The sequence below is a fragment of the Mytilus californianus genome, unplaced genomic scaffold (assembly GCF_021869535.1).
Source record: "Mytilus californianus isolate M0D057914Y unplaced genomic scaffold, xbMytCali1.0.p SCAF_6, whole genome shotgun sequence".
In the NCBI taxonomy this organism is placed as follows: domain Eukaryota; kingdom Metazoa; phylum Mollusca; class Bivalvia; order Mytilida; family Mytilidae; genus Mytilus; species Mytilus californianus.
In genome coordinates this window covers 60249289-60256773 of record NW_026262712.1, presented here as the reverse complement: position 1 = coordinate 60256773, position 7485 = coordinate 60249289, and positions in this window count along the sequence as shown.

Genomic DNA, 7485 nt, shown 5'->3' with positions numbered 1-7485 from the left:
TTTGCTATTTACATAAACCACATTTTGGTATAATAATTATTTACCATATCAACATTGAATATTATGAATGTAGAATGAAATATGTCTACAGTATGATTGGTTTGAATCATTTAATTTATAAGATTTAGGAATCAAAATTTGTAATTATTTAAAAACCCACATTGAAATTGTTTTATATCAAATCAACACACCCACATTTGAATTATTTTATACTTTAGATTTCATAGCCATATTTGCATTTGTAAAAATATTTATATACCCAAATTTTCAATTATTTTACATGCCCAACTTTTATTTTTGTTGTAAAGAAGTGTAACTTGAAACAACAGTATATCATATAGAGAGAAATAAAGATTAAAGTTATATCATGAATATTGGTCATGATTTGTAAAACTCAGAACTGTCAAGTAAATTTAAGACACGATTCAAAATGTTCAGAATATGTCAAGCCATACTGAGAAAAAATAAGAATGTCGAGAATATGTCGAGAAATTTCAAGACAGTATTCACTATTTGATAAAAATTAGGAAACACAGTACAATGTTTTTTTAAGAAGTCACTTAACCACGAATATAAGGTCAAGGACAATAAATATATACTAGACAGAAACTTCAAACCATAAGCCATCCGTAGACATGATATTGATTATCCAGTTTTTCTACCTCTCAATATGTGAAGCTTTCTAAAAATAGTTTATGCTCTCATTTCATGGTGGTTTTTACTTTGAATTGAAGTAAAAACTTGATAAAAAGTAAGAAATATTTAAAATTTTATCTATTTCCATGTTTCAGCTTAAATAAATGAATGAATTTGATGTATTATTCATATTTAACACTTATACTTACTACAGGTACAACAAATGGAAGTTTTTGACGACCTTGACTGGCTATACAGCCCTTGCACGGTCTGCCCTGGCTTGCGCCTTTTTGGGCACTGAATAATTTAATTTTTACCATATGGTAATTGATATAATTTAGAATGACAAAAAAATTATTAAAAAATAATATAGAGTAAAAATTTGAATAACTAAATGAATAAATAAATTGATGAATAAGTTAAAAAATAAATAAAAGAAAAGAATATAATTTCAAGACAGTATTCAAATGTCAAGAATTTGTCAAGAAATTTTAAGACCATATTCAGAATGTCGAGAATATGTCGAGTAAATTTCATACAAATTTAATATAAATGAGAATTTGTCAAGAAAAATTAAGACACAAGTCATACTTTTGGAGAATGTCGAGTAAAAGTTCATGCAAATTAAGACAAAAACTGGTCTTTTCAGACTTTTAGACTTTTGTAGTGTATACGCAACAAGGTTTTCGTGTGGTGATATTCGAAAATGAGTAAAATCCCTGTCGTACATTAATATATCTTTAAATGTCCCGATATAAAAAAAAAGTAAAACAATGCAAACGATAAAACACTAACCATGATTAATGAACTAAACAATAAACGAAAAACAAATAGGATAGACATCAACCAACGACAATAGTGAATTTCAGGCTTCTGACTTGGCATATGAATATTTCTGCTTCTCTTGATCTTATGAAATAACTTCGGACCGTTAATTATATAACTTCTTTTGGATTGATATCTCATTAATTCGACAATGCATCTGTCATGTTTATGGGTAATATTTCTCCAAAAGACAAACTCCGAATTCCAGCTTGGATTGTCCGTTTGGATTCTTATCGTTCTTCTCAAGCGGGATATGTTTCTCGGTGCCTCGGAGTTGATACACATGTTTATTGCAAGGTAGTGGCTATTTTGCCTGCTCCGGCAAAATAGCCTCTAAATAGCTTCTTCTTTATGTGCTATTTTACTGGCTCCGGCAAAACAACCTCCATAGTGCTATTTTGTCATCAAGAAGATCAGTAGGAGATTTCTTATTAACATGTTATAGTGTATGCTTCTACATTTTATTTCTTTTCGTAAATAATATACTGAAAAATCTTAATTAAGACAGGCTAAAAAACAAATCTCTATATTAATCGATATTTTGCTGGTGCCGTCAATATAGCGCTAAGGATGCTTTTTTGCCGGAGCCGGCACACAAAATATCCACTGCCTTATTGTAACTGCTGAGTTGTTATCCCCGTCTCCCCTTTCGTTTTACAGGTCCTGTTGTTTCATTTGACTATAGATTTCTGCTTTTGTCTGTCCATTGTTATTCTGTGCGGTTCTATTCCCCGGTTTTGTTTTGTCACTTTTGATTAACCTCCTTATTTACCAGAACTTATGTTTACCCCCTTTCATATCAAAAAGTGTCTCTAGAAAAATAAACTATGCTCCCCACCTCACCCTCAAGAAAAAAGACGAGTAGTCGGTGCCTTGATATTCTCGGTTTTCGCTACCGAAAACGGATATATAAGATAATCTAGGATTTTGAGCTAGGTACATTTCGGAACAAACTGGGACCATTGCAAACTTGGGTCCCTAGCAAAATTGCAATAGATTTTAATTTGCCGTAAACTCTTTTGTTTGAACACATGTAAACCGAGCCTCTACAACCACTTAGGTCAGAAAAATCACGGGTCATTATTCTTTATGTATTGCTAAAATTGAGAATGGAAACACCGGGCGAATGTGTCAAAGATACAACTACCCTACCAAAAGAGCAACAAACAGCCCAAGGCCACAAATGGGTCTTCAACACTGACAGCGAGAAAATCCCAGACCCGGAGGCGGACTTCAGATGGCCTCCATTATCTTGTATATTACATGTATAAGAGCTTAAACCTGAAACACGGGGACTATATGTATCACAATGGAGTCCTTTTTCATCTTAATATTTTAGTAAGTAAGTAAATAAGTTTTATATAGAGTCAATTATGATGAGTACAAATTAACATAGTAAACATGAGATCTGTAGAGCTCATAACCAGGGACAGTCTATACTAACAGTATAGAAAGTCACTGTCATAACCAACTTGATATTGAAAAAAACAAAGTGAAATCTTTTGGTCAAAATACAATCATTACAAATAACAGAATCTAATGCAGGTCACTAAATATATACACACGTACATTGGTTTAATTAGTTTAGGTGTTCGTGTGTGTCTTGCATGTTCCGCATGTGTCTTTGTCTAATGATTTCCCTAATTCTACCATTCATTGGCTAAGACAAGAAAAACGTTGAGTCAATCTGTATGTTTCTACCGTGATTTCTTTCTATTCGTAATTAATATACTGAACAAGAGTGCACACGCTGAAATGTCTCGCCTTCTTTACTAATCATTGATATTATGTTGATAGTCCTAAATATAAAGCTTTATTACAACTGTCACATAAACTTAACATTAACCAAGTAAACTAAACATTGACCAATGAACCATGAAAATGAGGTCAAGGTCAGATGAACCATGCTAGGCAGGCATGTACAGCTAACAATTCTTCCATACAACAAATATAGTTGACCTATTGCTTATAGTTTAAGAAAAACAGACGAAAACACAAAAACTTAACACTGAGCAATGAACCTTGAAAATGAGGTCAAGGTCAAATAAAACCTGCGTGACTGACATATAGATCATAAAATATTTCCATACACCAAATATAGTTGAACTATTGCATATAGTATTAGAAAAAAAGACCAAAACTCAAAAACTTAACTTTGACCACTGAACCATGAAAATGAGGTCAAGGTAAGATGACACCTGCCAGCTAGACATGTACACCTTACAATCATTCCATACACCAAATATAGCTGACCTATTGCATGCAGTATTAGAAAGAAAGACCAAAACTCAAAAACTTAACTTTGACCACTGAACCATGAAAATGAGGTCAAGGTCAGATGACACCTGCCAGCTAGACATGTACACCTTACAATCATTCCATACACCAAATATAGTAGACCTATTGCATACAGTATAAGAAAAACAGACCAAAACACAAAAACTTAACTATAACCACTGAACCATGAAAATGAGGTCAAGGTCAGATGACACCTGCCAGTTGGACATGTACACCTTACAGTCCTTCCATACACCGAATATACTAGTCCTATTGCTTATAGTATCTGAGATATGGACTTGACCACCAAAACTTAACCTTGTTCACTGATCCATGAAATGAGGTCGAGGTCAAGTGAAAACTGTCTGACGGGCATGAGGACCTTGCAAGGTACGCACATACCAAATATAGTTATCCTATTACTTATAATAAGAGAGAATTTAACATTACAAAAAATCTGAACTTTTTTTTCAAGTAGTCACTGAACCATGAAAATGAGGTCAAGGACATTGGACATGTAACTGACGGAAACTTCGTAACATGAGGCATCCATATACAAAGTATGAAGCATCCAGGTCTTCCATCTTCTAAAATATAAAGCTTTTAAGAAGTTAGCTAACGCCGCCGCCGCCGCCGCCGTAGCCGCCGCCGCCGCCGGATCGCTATCCCTATGTCGAGCTTTCTGCGACAAAAGTCGCAGGCTCGACAAAAATCGTTATTAAGACCAACAAAATAGCAAAACTCTTTAAAAATCGCTATTTTTTATATATGTTATTTTTTAATTTTGGAGTATAAAACTGCCGTCAACGTCACTTAAAAAGCGTGTGATGCTAAAGTTCAATGTTAAGATGTGAATATTTCAAGATAACAGATACTACTATTGACGATATCTTGTAAAGTATACATTGTATGTTAATGCATCACAATAATGGGCCCCAGTAACACCTTTCTGTATGACAGTTTTCAACCAATGTTTAAAGTGTTGCAACTACTACTAAAAGTAACCCCTGGTTTTCTGGAAATCTTAAAATAGTATACAAAGTCATGGACAAGTAAATGTTGGCTCCAAATGGTCTAAATATATTTCTCTTTCACAAAAAGTTTCATTTCAGCAACTTTGTTGGTTTGGTTAGTTTAAGTAAACAATGACATCAACAGCACTGTTTTTTGTCAGGGACGAGCTACTGTTACTAATGTTCTAAATTTGGAGTGGGTGAATTGGTCGGTGCATTACGTCAATTTACGCGCAGCTTTTGATTACATATTTTTACAAGTAATCTCAGGTAAGTACTGGTAGATTATACTTATCGTATAAGTTCGTTTTATTATTAACAAATATGTAAAAACATATCAAATTTAAAGCTTTAAGAAAACACTAAACACAAAAATACTATTAGCACATGGATATGCTGAATAAAAGTGCTCATTGTAGTGAGCATGGAATGCTTACGGACCGTTTGTATTATGCCTGGATTCTGCTGACGGTAGTGCTGCCAAAGACTTGGAGGAAATAGGGAATCTGCTGATATACCTTTGCAATTATTTACGATGCATCGCCATGAAATATTCCCCGATTTAAGTGTTCTGTTGATACAAAAAGTAACTCCAACATACACCAATGATGTTTCCTCCGACTTGTTTCTGACAAACGAAACTCCATGTTTGTGCCTTGACGCATCTTTAGAAACTGACTTTAATAATACCAAGGAAATAAATATACAATTCCTTGATAATACTAAAGCAAACACTATTTGATAAAAATTAGGAAACACAGTACAATGTTTTTTTAAGAAGTCACTTAACCACGAATATAAGGTCAAGGACAATAAATATATACTAGACAGAAACTTCAAACCATAAGCCATCCGTAGACATGATATTGATTATCCAGTTTTTCTACCTCTCAATATGTGAAGCTTTCTAAAAATAGTTTATGCTCTCATTTCATGGTGGTTTTTACTTTGAATTGAAGTAAAAACTTGATAAAAAGTAAGAAATATTTAAAATTTTATCTATTTCCATGTTTCAGCTTAAATAAATGAATGAATTTGATGTATTATTCATATTTAACACTTATACTTACTACTTTAGTCCTAAGAAGTTATGATATTGCATACTTTAGATATATAAAAAATTGACATATTAACTATTTCAACATTTATAAATCAAGATATTTTTTACTGAAAATGTTTGATTTATACAGGTAAATAAAACTACAGGTACAACAAATGGAAGTTTTTAACGACCTTGACTGGCTATACAGCCCTTGCACGGTCTGCCCTGGCTTGCGCCTTTTTGGGCACTGAATAATTTAATTTTTACCATATGGTAATTGATATAATTTAGAATGACAAAAAAATTATTAAAAAATAATATAGAGTAAAAATTTGAATAACTAAATGAATAAATAAATTGATGAATAAGTTAAAAAATAAATAAAAGAAAAGAATATAAAAATAAATAAAATAAAATAATATGCAAAAATAATTAGTAAAATGTTTTGTATGTACTAAAAAAAAATTCGTAAGGGTTCCGCGGAACCCAGTGTCTCGCCTACTTTTGCTGTTAATCGCAGGCTCAACAAAAATGAGGGAAAAAAATCAATAAAAATACTCCTTTAGATAGTATCTTTTGATTGTAAGAAGCTTCTGTCAAAGTTTGGTATAAATCCAGGATAGTTTATGAATCTAATAAGTGTTTTAAAAACTTTAACTGCAGACTGTATTTAATGTTAACTGGAAGAAAAACTAAGTCCATTTATAAGTAAAATACGGATAAACAGGTACAAATTTTAACAAAATTTCCTTCTAGATGCTAGCTTTTGATCATAAACAAGCTTCTGTCCAAATTTGGTACAAATCCAGGATAGTTTAAGAAAGCTATTAAAATTTTACTTTAACCACAGAGTGAATGTATTGTTTCCTGGCAGAAAAACTAAGTCCATTTATAAGTAAAATACGGAAAAAATGAAATTTTTTTTTTAACAAATTTACTTCTGGATACTATCTTATGATCATAAACAAGCTTCTGTCCAAGTTTGGTAGAAATCCAGGATAGTTTAAGAAAGTTATTAAAATTTTAAAAACTTTAACCACAGAGTGAATGTATTGTTAACTGGCAGAAAAACTAAGTCCATTTATAAGTAAAATACGAAAAAAATTAAATTTTTTTTTTAACAAATTTACTTCTGGATACTATCTTATGATCATAAACAAGCTTCTGTCCAAGTTTGGTACAAATCCAGGATAATTTAAGAAAGTTATTAAAATTTTAAAAACTTTAACCACAGAGTGAATGTAATGTTTCCTGGCAGAAAAACTAAGTCCATTTACAAGTAAAATACGGAAAAACAGGAATTTTATTTTTACAAAATTTACTTCTGGATACTATCTTATGATCATAAACAAGCTTCTGTCCAAGTTTGGTAGAAATCCAGGATAGTTTAAGAAAGTTATTAAAATTTCAAAAACTTTAACCACAGAGTGAATATTTGTGGACGCCGCCGCCGACGCCGACGGAATGTAGGATCGCTATGTCTCGCTTTTTCGACTAAAGTCGAAGGCTCGACAAAAAGAAAAGGAGAATTAAGTAAAATAAAAATAAAATAAATAAAAAACCAAAGGGTGTATGTATAATTTTGACTGCTTTGTCCTAGTGCTACTTATATTGAGACTTTATAGTGCTAGTACACTGGAACGCTGCCCGCAGGAAGACAGCGCCCCACGCTAATTAAAACTGGGTTAGCGC